Raw genomic sequence first — 12,090 nt, 5'->3', positions numbered from 1 at the left:
ATGAAAGACCATTTATTCAATTCAATATTTTGAGGTAAACACAGCAAAGGAAAATAGAGCAAAATTCTATTAATCCAGCCTGCTTGAGACTTTGGTGACAGCACGCAAAACAGATTTTACAGATTTTTTGATGTTATTATGGTAATACTTGAACACACTTTTATTATTTGTTTATTTAGAAGTGGAGCACAGTTACAGGCTCTACTGGCCCAACAAGAGCACACTGCCCAATTACACCCATGTGACCAATTAACCTACCAGTCTGTACATCTTTGGAATGTGCAAAGAGACTGAAGCACCTGAGGAAACTCACGCAGTCTCGGGGAGAATGTACGAACGTCTTACAGAGAGCGGCGGGAATTGAACCCGGGTCGTTGGCATTGTAATCATAGCTAGTGTTACACTGACTTTATTTCCGGTTATTTTCCAATGAACTCCCTAAGTGTAAATGAAGCATAAGGTCTTGGTAAATTTCAAGGGAACATGCAAAAGAGAAACAAATGAGATCCTAGAGAGTGTGTGAACTGGGACCTCAGTAAATAGAAGGGAGTGTGGGTATCAGAAACCTCTGTTGTTTGAGATACATCCCTATGTAAATATAGATGAAATAGGTCAGCTGAGGACAGAAAGATTGGTGGAGCTGTGGATAGTAAATAGCCTGCTCGTGATCCACCACCCGTCCTTAGCCCACCAATCGTCTCATTCTACTGCCTCTTCTCCTTCTACAGGCACCACCCTTTCCTCTCTTTGGGTTTTGGCCCAAAACATCAACAATTCCTCCCCATCTCCCCAACAAATGCTGCTTGACTCATTGAGTTCCTCCAGAAGAGTATTTATCGTTCTAGATTCCAGCATCTGAAGGCCCTTAAACCCCTTTGGAGCATCCATATATGGACAGATCTTGGGGTGCAAGGTCACATATCTTTAAAAGCTGCAACACAAGGAGATAAATGTGTTACAGAGTATTGCCTGCTCAGTGCACTGAGCATAAAAACTGAGCCACAACGGAGACCACAGATGCTGGAAATTTGGAGCACCACACACAAAGTGCTGGAAGAACTCAGCAGCTCAAGGGTATACATAGAGGGAAATTAATACTCAATTTCTGAATGGTTTCTGCCCTACATATCAACTGTTCATTTCCCTCTATGGGTGCTGCCTGACCTGCTGAATTCTTCCAACATTTTGCGTGTGCTGTTCTGGATTTCCAACATGGCTTTTAGTGCTTTGCTGTTGTGTATAAAAGTCAAAAAGCCATGTTACAGCTATACAAAGCTTTGATTAAACTGCATTTGGAGTATTACAGTGTTTGCATTCCTGGTTGCTGCATCACAGGAAGAACATGAAGGCTTTGAAGAGGGTGCAAAGAGGTTCATCAGGATGTTCTCTGAGAGTATTGGCTAAAAGGGTGGCGGGGTGCAAAGACGTCTCTACCAAAAGCAGTGTAAGGCACCCCTTCCCGCTGCTAGCCTGCAGGTCACCTTTAGGCAAAGGATAGCACCCGCTTAGCCCCCGATCAGTGTCACATGAAGCAGGTGGTGGATAGTTGTATGAGCCCTGGTTATGCGACCACTGATGCCAGGCAAACGATTTCTGAAGAGAATTGATAATGGCTGGGGTCAGACATCTTGTAAAGACACTGCCCAGAAGAAGGCAAACTACCTCTGCAGAAAAATTTTCCAAGAACAATCATCGTTAGAGACCATGATCACCCATGTCATTGTGCTGTAAGGTTTCTATGTTTCTACTCGGCACTTAATGACGATGTTGTGGTGACCCGGCTCACAAATCGGCGCGCGCCATCATTGAGGCCAGTCCCAAAAAGGGCGCCAAGTCTGCTTCACCAGCAAGGGGAAAAGCCCACGCGCGGGACGGGACTGTGAATACGCATTCAGGAGGGCAGGATCAGGAAGGCTTTAAAGCGAGGCTGTGAAGTTCGAATAAATCTTTTTTGCAACTGCAGCTCATCAACTACGTGTCGTTATTTCAGCGCTGTGTGTAGCACACCGCTACAATGTAGTATGACACAACATATAATGATGATGTCATATGACACGGCACATAATGATGATGTCATATGACATGGCACACAATGATGATGACTCATAAGAAGATGTTAAAATTGCATTGTTAACTCTGGAATGTTAAGAGGATGAGGAGTAACCAGATAGAAGTATACAACATTATGAGAGGCACAGATAAGGTAGATAGTCAGTCTTTCTCCCAGGGTGGAAATGAAAAATACTGGATTTAAGATGACAAGGAGAGCATTTAAGGTGATTTATTGGGCTTTTTTTAAAACACAGGCAACGGTATGTTCTAGGTAAAATGGTGGAGGCAGATAAGATTACAAAAAGTAATGGATACAGCTCTGTCCATCATGGGCAAAAGCTCTCTCCACCATTGAGTGCTGTTGTAGAAAAAGCAGCATCTATTCATCAGGGACCCCCACCACCCAGCCCATGCTCTCTTCTTGCTGTTGCCATCCGGAAGGTGTTACAGAAGCCTCAGGACACACGCCACAAGGTTCAAGAACACTTATTACCCCTCAAACGTCTGGCTCTTGAACCAGATAATAAACTTACTTTGAACTTTGAAGATATAAAAATCTAAGAGGTATTCAGATTGGCAGAAAAACATGAAGGATATTAGCAAATATAGACATGAGAAGGTAGATGGGATTAATTTGGATTGGCATCATGGTTGGCATAGACAGTGAGGGCTGAATGGTCTGTACTGTACTGTACTGTACTGTACTGTTCTATGGTCCATGTTGAATGAAAGGAGACAGGCAAAACAGGGTGCTGCTGTGTTTAGCTCTAATATGAGGCACAGATGTTGAAAAGGGTCATAGAGATCTTTGGCATTTTCCCACTCTCTAATATGATCTTATATATTGCTTTGAAAACAAATATTATTCATGAGAATAACATTTGAAACATGTTGGTTAACTTTGAGAAGATTTAAATGGAGTTTACCCAAAATGGTTGCTCATTTCTAGTTATGGTACAGAGTCAGAGTCCAGTGGGCAACTGGGCAGAAATCTGTAGTACAAGTATTTTTGTTTCATCTTCAAATGTATATATTGAACATATTGAACATATGGTATATTCAGTGCATATTGAAGCTTCCTCTGGTATAAGTGTTCTCAAGACCTTTTATTGATGGCTGATGTCCTAAATTTAGAGCAGGTTTTCCACCCTGCTTTCTGAATGTGATTGTAAGCTTCTCAGATGTTCTGTTCAGTCCCTTCAGATGAAATCAGGCCAAGAGCACAGGTATGCTGTAATTGACTGATGCCCGGGCAATCAGCTGGGAAGTGCACAGTGACATATTCTCAAGATAACTTACTCTTCAAGCATTTCGGGAGAAAATTGTGTTTGTTAATGTTTGTGTAGCACCATGAAAACTTATTTTCAAGAGATTACTTTTTGTTTCAACAAATTATTATTTTTTCACTTAGGACTTCAAAACCTCCAAGAGTGATGAGGTTAGTGTTGTTCTGGAGATTTTTAGGTAGAGCAGAAAATAATTCAGCAAACATTTCCAGAAGCTATTCAGAGTAGAAAACGTTACCTTGTGTTAGGCCAAAAACTCTTTAAGTGACTGCAATTAGTCATTCTATTTGCTCTATTTCTTTCCTAATTGGTTCTGTGAGTTGGAGCATCATAAGTGGGAATACAGAGCCATAATGGTGAAAAGCAAAGGATTATGTGATACTGCTCCAAGCGATACGTTCATACAGAGATAGCAGTCTAGTGTCAACCCACATCTATTGTGCTGAATTTTCGTTTATTTGGCCTGTTAACACCATACATTTTTTATATAAACAGGTGGTGCAATTATATTGTTTGGGCAAATGATTCCAAAGGTATCAGGTACATACAGATCACAAACTACAATTGGGCCAACAAAATAAATTTCAATTACAAATCTGATTTATAAGTACGGAAGCAGCAGTTTCTATCAACATTCATTTCTGTTAACTTTTGTCAGGTGCATTTTACAAATTGAACATTTTTGATTTCAAAATATTGCCCTTTTACAATGAGCATTTTTCTTCAAAACCCAGCAAGTGCTGCTCAAGTTGCTGCATTAAAATATGCATCAGTGCTGGGATCACTCTGAACATTAGTAATTGCCTCACTAGTACATGTGTTGCAGTGCAGAGGTTAAGCTAATATTCCATCAATTCAAAGGTATTATATTCATATCTCACCACATGTAATGAACCTAAATTGAATTAACTTGGTAATTTGGAAACTCCTGGATTGTTATAAATGCCAACATGCTCATCAATGCGCCACAGGGAGGGGCACCTGCATCTCTTCCTGAACCAGAACTCGACATAACTCCTGCAAGGCATGGGTAAACTCTCAATACTATCTGCAGCGACCAGTCACATGACTCTGTTGCCTGGCAACAAAGGATGCACAATGAACATTGCCTTCCCAATGCCGACCACAAACTGAGAAGATGAAAACCAGGTGTTCACAGTTTTGCTACATATAGAGCAATTCATCCCCAATTTTTTTATGTGTTCATTTCATAGAAACTCAGCAATGCAATTGATTTCAATGAAAAGCCTGGTTTTCCACTTGCTTTTAGTTTAACTGCAATGTTCAGAACAAATTTAATCCAAAGATCTACACTGTCAAGTCGCCTTTGTATATATAACAGTCAATACGTCTTCTCTCCAAACATTTTTGAAGCCCTGCTGTCAGGATAGAAAATAAAAATCAATTTCTAATTATAAAGATAGACGAGCCACAACAGGGCCTGACAGAAATCAAGGGAAGTGACCTTTAACCAGCTAGAAAGTAGCTTCTTGCTGAAAAATACAAAATCTTACAAATCAACACCCCAACTTTTACATTCTCAGATGCTTCTAATTTCACCTGTAATTCATTCTGATTTGTATTTTTCTTCCCTAAGGATTGTCACCTTGTCATGGTGGAGAGGCTGGTAAGTTCCTGAGATCCTGACAGCAATACCGTCTGGAGTTCAGTTATCTGGCGATTAGCTCCTGGTAGGGTCACCCATGACGATAAGGTCAAGGCGGAGGAGCCAGACAAAGACCTCATTGGTGGAACTGCCGGAATATCACAATGGCAATGAAGGCCGAGGAAGACTGCAGTCATGAAGAGTTCCCAGCCATCTTGCATTCCATGCCACTCGACTCCAACACCAATCTGTCAAAGACTGTGTGGCGGCTGCATGTATATCAGCCTTGCCACGTTAAACAAAGTCACACACAGGCATCCTCCACCTTAACATCCCGGATGGACCTCTACAGACTTCTGAGATCCCACCAACAGACAACCCCTCAGGAGAACATCATACTCGACTCGAGTGATCGCACTTCTATATTTTTGTACTGGAAAGCAGAAATAAAGAGACTTGGAAGAAATGCATGAGACAGGATTGGTGATAGTCGTAAAGGCACAACAACCTGAGAAAGCACTGAGAACAGAAAAATTACTGTGAAATGAAACATGGCCTGAAAATACTGTAATAGAGTCTGATAAGAGTAACATTCTCAATCAGTTTGGGTTGTAAACAAATTGTAGTTAATTTTCAAACATTTATAGGAAAATATACAATATTTTTAAGCTGATCTTAATTTTTGAAAGATAGTTAGAGTAGGTACAATACATGGATTGGAAAGGTTATGGGCCAAACACTGACCATTGGGATTAGTTGAATGGGGCATCTCGGTCAGGATGGGCCACTTGGGTCAATGGGTCTGTTTCTATGCTGATTGACTCTACAGCTCTATTCATCCTGACCTTGTTACATACTTTGCTGTATGTTTGAATTTACATGGTGCCCAAAAGCAAGCACAATTGATTAAAGGCAATCTGTCGGCTCACATTAGCCAAGAATCACAGTCCCTTTGATCTTCGATTAGCACTTAGAAGCACTTTTTTCAACCACACAGCTAAGATCCAAAAGTCCATCTGGGAAAATATTTATGAACTTTCACATATACACTCCACAGTGAATTGTGTTAATTTCTTTTTTGCTATGGTATGAAGATGGTTCAATCATGATGGTATTACTTTGTCAACAAAGTTATTGAAAAAGCTGCTCTAGAATATGAAAGTAAGCATTATCTATTTCATCCTTCATTTCATTGGATTTACTACAGACATCATACAACAAAACTGGGAAATGTTAAATGCAGCGATGCAAACCAGTCTTCAGAATAATAGCTTTAAGGTCTCACACAAAAAAAATAACAGGCTTATGATGGTGCTGCTTCACATCTGCGCACAGGTTATGAAAAATTTACTCCATCTCCTGATGCATTGACACCACATTCTATTTCCTAACTTGTCAGCAGGCCTGCTCTTTCTGGAGGGGTCCCATTGTCATAGGCTTTTTTCCTTTCAAATCATTGCATCCAGGTGGCAGATGCTTTATTTGTCATCTTTACTTTCTGAAAACATACAGGTGCTGGCTGTAAATTATTACTATAGGTGAAGATGGAATAGTCAAACATATTCCATTGTGTATGATTGTTCCTATACTGGAGCAAGAGGGAGAAGGACATATGTGAAATAGACTAACCAGCAAACATTAGGAAATTCAGTAGATAAAATATCCCAGAATATCCTTTAATTATTCATAGCTTTAATGCACAAAAGCAACCTGACATATAAGAATTACATATTCAGAATATTACAACAGCATACAGGCATCTGAATTACATGCAGTCCATACGTATGAGTGCACATCTGGGAAACGGGGCGGGGGTGGACTTGTTGACTGCTGTGGGTTGCAGGCAATGTGGCAACTCAGTAGCCACATTTCTGACACATGAGCTGTTCCCATTATGAAGAACTGGTAAGATCAGAATCCTGTTGTAACCTGGGGAGGACCTGCAGATGATACTTGAGTTCATATGTAGGCCTGCCACTTCTTCCCAGCTTCTTCCCCCCCCCCCACCCCCGTCCTGCTCAGATTAGAGGGTTGCAGATTTTGTTCCCTTATTCAAGAAAGGGAGTAGAGATAGCCCAGGAAATTATAGACCAGTGAGTCTTACTTCAGTAGTTGATAAGTTGATCAAAAAGATCCTGAGAGGCAGGATTTACGAACATTTGGAGAGGCATAATATGATTAGGAATAGTCAGCATGGGTTTGTCAAAGTCAGGTCGTGCCTTACGAGCCTGATTGAATTTTTTGAGAATGTGACTAAACATGTTGATAATGGTAGAGCAGTAGATATTGTGTATATGGATTTCAGCAAGGCATTTGACAAGGTTCCCATGCAAGACTTATTGTGAAAATAAGGAGGCTTGGGATCCAAGGGGACATTGCTTTGTGGATCTAGAACTGGCTTGCCCACAGAAGGCAAAGAGTGGTTGTAGACGGGTCATATTCTGCATGGAGTCAGTGACCAGTGGTGTGCTTCAGGGATCTGTTCTGGGACCCTTACTCCTTGTGATTTTTATAAATGACCTGGATGAAGAAGTGGAGGGATGGGTTAGTAAATTTACTGATGACACAAAGGTTGGGGGTGTTGTGGATAGTGTGGAAGGCTGTCAGAGGTTACAGTGGGACATCGATAGGTTGCAAAACTGGGTTAAGAAGTGGCAGATGGAGTTCAACCCAGATAAGTGTGAGGTGGTTCATTTTGGTAGGTCAAATATGATGACAGAATATAGCATTAATGGTAAAACTCTTGGCAGTGTGGAGGATCATAGGGTTCTTGGGGTCCGAGTCCATAGGACACTCAAAGCTGCTACACAGGTTGACACTGTGGTTAAGAAGGCATACAGTTCATTGGCCTTCATCAACTGTGGGACTGAGTTTAAAAGCCAAGAGGTAATATTACAGCTATATATGTAGGACCCTAGTCAGACCCCACTTGAAGTACTGTACTCAGTTCTGGTCACCTCACTACAGGAACGATGTGGAAATTGCAGAAAAGGTGCAGAGGAGATTTACAAGGTTATTGCCTGGATTGGGGAGCATGCCGTATGAGAATAGATTGAGTGAACTCAGCTTTTTATCCTTGGAGTGGTGGAGGATGAGCGGTGACCTGATAGAGGTGTATAAGATGATGAGAGGCATTGATCGTGTGGGTAGTCAGAGGCTTTTTCCCAGGGCTGAAATGGCTAACACAAGAGGGTACAGTTTTAAGGTGCCTTGGAAGTAGGTCCAGAGGAGATGTCAGACGTAAGAGTTTTTACGCAGAGAGTGGTTAGTGTGTGGAATGGGCTGCCAGTGACAGCGGTGGAGGCAGATACAATAGGGTCTTTTATGAGACTCCTGGATAGCTGCATGGAGCTTAGAAAAATAGAGGGCTGTGGGTAACCCTAGGTAATTTCTAAAGTAAGTACATGTCCGGCACAGCATTGTGGGCCAAAGGGCCTGTATTGTGCTCTAAATTTCTATGTTTCTAACTGTGTTTACATAGCTGTAATCAAACAGAACCAGATACTAAGACAAAAGAAACAAAACTAGGTGACTAAAAGTTTATTGTTAATATTAAGAAGGGCTTTAAAGTAAAAGAGGAAGGTAATCGTTAGAGTTAAACCGGTTAATTTCAAACTAAGGGGCACTGACAACTTTAAAAAAATTAAGAATCATATTAGATTGAAAATGGAGCATATGACATTGAGAGAAAGAATAGCAACTTTTAAAAACAATGGATTACTGGAAATGTACTAATGAAGTAAAAACTAGTACAAGAGAGTAACGTGGCAAGAAGTAGAGACATAAAAGGTGTTAAGGTCTTTAACAAGTATGCAAAGGGAGGGGATAAGCTCAAATACAGATTTATTAGAAGTAAAGTAGGTATAAATATTATAATGGAAAATAAGAAGAAAGCAAAAACATTGGTTCTCACTTTGACACAGCTGGTTTCTCATGACCAATAAGCATCAAGAAGAGAGCATTACAAATAAAGAGCCCTCTAGCTATATATGCCGACTGAAGTTCTTCGAAGGAAATGATCATCAGAAGCAAGTTAGCTCAGACACTGGATCAGACGATACTGGATTTTAGTGGGAAGAACTGCAGAGACATCCAGGTGGCTGCTATGTGTATCCTCAATGGGTTCCAGCTGGATGATGCTACAGACTTCCAATTGATGGCCAGATCTGAACTGCAATATTTGTCCCCAATAAGACTCAGAGGTATTCCTAATCATACTAACCTGGGGTCTGAACTCACTTCATATCTGGCCCTCAGCTTTACACCAGTCATAACTCACACTTCCAGCAGCCACACTTATCTGGCCATAACGAGGGACCTGGTGGACTATTCACTTTCCTATTTTTTGTGTTCTTATAGTGTTTACTGTGGGAAAGTGTGAGGACATGTAATTTGATGAGACGAATCAAAAAGCAGGTTATTATCTAAATGAAAGGAGACTATAAATGAACATCATGACTAAAAATGGAAGTGAAAGTAAACACAGTGCTAGTTAGATCCAATGTTAACCATTATGGTGCAGAGTTGTAATTCTGACACTACAAACCTTGTGTGTTTGTCCCTAACAAATGACATTGAATTCTGAAACATTCAACTTAGTTCTTACAAGATTTACTACAATATTTTTCTTGAGCTGATTCCTCATCAAATGCAACACCCAAATTGTAAGTTGCTCTGTTGGTTTTCTCTATATCTTCAGTTGCATTGCAAATTTATCCCATAAATTTCCCCCGTCATTTGCCAGGCTTGATCCACTCACTCATTCTATCTATAGTGTTATGCCTGCAGCCCCCTCCTTTGTGAGAATCTCAAGATCACTATTGGATTGGGTCAGGGGACCCAGGAAATGAGAGAGAGACGTGCAGAATGCCTCGTTCCCCGGCGATGTAAAGTCACGAGACATGGTCATTGTCTCTTGGAGACACATTTGTGGATTCAGATGCTATGCTACGTGAACGCCCTCAGGCAAAAGTGGGCTGGGTGAGAAAGAGATTGCATCACCCCAACCTGATTGACATCTACAACCCTGCAAGTCAGGATAAAAGAGGGGCTGTAGGAACAGCCCCTCAGACGCACCAGAAGGAACGCTAGCGATCCCGTAATAGTGGGAAGCCATTTGAAGGAGGCCATGTGCGTTCAGTTCCGTTGCTTGGGACTGGTGGCTGGAACCACGGAAAACGGCTTTTAGCTAACAACGGGGAAACCAACTCCCCCGACTGAAAGGACTGGCATCATAAAAGACCTGGGCAAGTTTAAAACCATCTCTCTTAAACCCAAAGAGCTGCAGCTTGAATGACAGTGACTTTTATATTTCCATCGGACAATACATTATCCCCTAGACAATGAGAGAGCTACTTCTTATTGATTATTATTATACCCGTGCTTTTAGAGTTAGTAGTGATGAAGTATATTATCTGTATGTTTGCATTAATATTATTTTGTGTCTTTTTATCAATAAATACTGTTAAAAAAATAGTACCATCAGACTTCAACGGACCTCTCTATCTTTGCTGGTAAGTGACCCAGTTACGGGGTACATAACAATAGCCTAATACCAAATCACAATGTTCTCATCACAACATGCTGTTCCACCTATTTTTGTGTCATTAGCAAACAGCAAACTTTACATTTCATTACCTCTGGAAAATCAGTTCTCGGACTGGAGGCTGGTGAATAATGGGGTCCCTGAGGGAACAATGTTAGGACCTCTATTATTTATTATTTATGTAAATAGATGCCTAGGGCACAATTTGCAATTTTGTACAAAGTTAGCAGTTCTTGATTGTGAAGCAGATTGCAATAAATTGCAAAGAGACCTTGATCAGTTAGGGAAATGGGCTAAGGAATGGAAAATGGATTTCAACTTAGGTAAGTCTGAGGTGATGCATTTTTGACATGTAAACTAGGGTAGGATGAAAACAGTGAATGGCAGGGCATTGGAACAGAGGAGCCTGGGAATAGAAGTGGACAGTTTGCTGAAAGCAGCTGTACAAGTCAACAGGATGATGAAGAAGGTGTTTAGCAAAATGGTCTTCATCAGTCAGGGCATCGAGTTTAGGAGTAGAGACAGAAGTCATACTTCTGTATGACTTCTATACAGAAGTCATAGAAGATTGCACTTTGAGTATTGTGTACAGTTTTGCTCACCGTCTTGTAGGAAAGACAATGTTGAGCTGGAGAGGGTGCAAATGTTACAGGGATGTTGTGTGAACAGGATAGCCTGAGTTATAAGAAGAAATTGGCCATGTTGGATGTTTGTTCTTTGGAATGTAGGAGACTGAGAGGTGCCCATATAGAAGTTTGTAAAGCACTGAATTGTATAGATAACGTGAGCAGTCACAGGCTTTTCCCAATTGCTGGGGAGTCCAAAACTAGTGGGGACATTCAAAATATAAGAGAGGAGAGATTTAGAAGAGACCTGTGAGTTGTGAGTGACTGGAATGTTGCCAGAGGAAGTTTTCAATGTGGGTACAGCTGCAACATTGAAAAAGTATTTGGATAAGTAAATGGTGGGAAGGACCAGCGGAATATAGGCCATATGTAAGCAACTGGGACTATCATGGAGGATGCAGAGGTCAGCATGGACCATTTGGGCTGAAGGGCCTGTTTTCCTGCTGTGCCTGTATGACTCTTCCAAGTCATTCATGTAAATATTGAGCACCCAATGGCCAAGAACTGATCAGTGTAAATTCCTCCATTTACGTCCTTTCAGACCGCATTACACTGTTTCAAAGTTCAAAGCACTTTAAATGTAAATACATGCCGCCATATACAATCCTGAGATTAATTCTCTTGAAGGCATTCACAGTAAATGCAAAGAAACACAATGGAATCAAACATTAATTCCAAAATAAAACAAGGCATTTTCCATGGTGACTCTCTAAGCCCTATAGCTTTAAAGCTGCTCTACGATTTAGTGAATTGGACAAAATAGCCTATCACATCAGAAACAATCAAATGAATGATACTCTGAAACTTCTATATATGGACAATTTGAAATTATATCCTCTTCTTCATCTAAAGAAAATCTAAAGCAACCATTCAAATAGTAAAACTATTTTTGAAAGATATAAATATGAACTTTGGACTGGATAAGTAGAGAACATGAAACATGAATAAAGTTGCAATAGAGCTAATAGAATATAA

At 40.7% G+C, this 12,090-nt stretch overlaps 1 protein-coding gene across 3 annotated transcripts in view; it reads right to left on the bottom strand.

The window, feature by feature from the left end:
* Positions 1-12,090, bottom strand: part of thsd7ba (thrombospondin, type I, domain containing 7Ba) — a 976,604-nt gene that overhangs the window by 637,179 nt on the left and 327,335 nt on the right. The window lies entirely within an intron of this gene.

This window comes from Hemitrygon akajei, chromosome 2 (genome assembly GCF_048418815.1).
Source record: "Hemitrygon akajei chromosome 2, sHemAka1.3, whole genome shotgun sequence".
Classification (NCBI taxonomy): domain Eukaryota; kingdom Metazoa; phylum Chordata; class Chondrichthyes; order Myliobatiformes; family Dasyatidae; genus Hemitrygon; species Hemitrygon akajei.
This window is presented reverse-complemented; position numbering and strand designations above follow the sequence as displayed.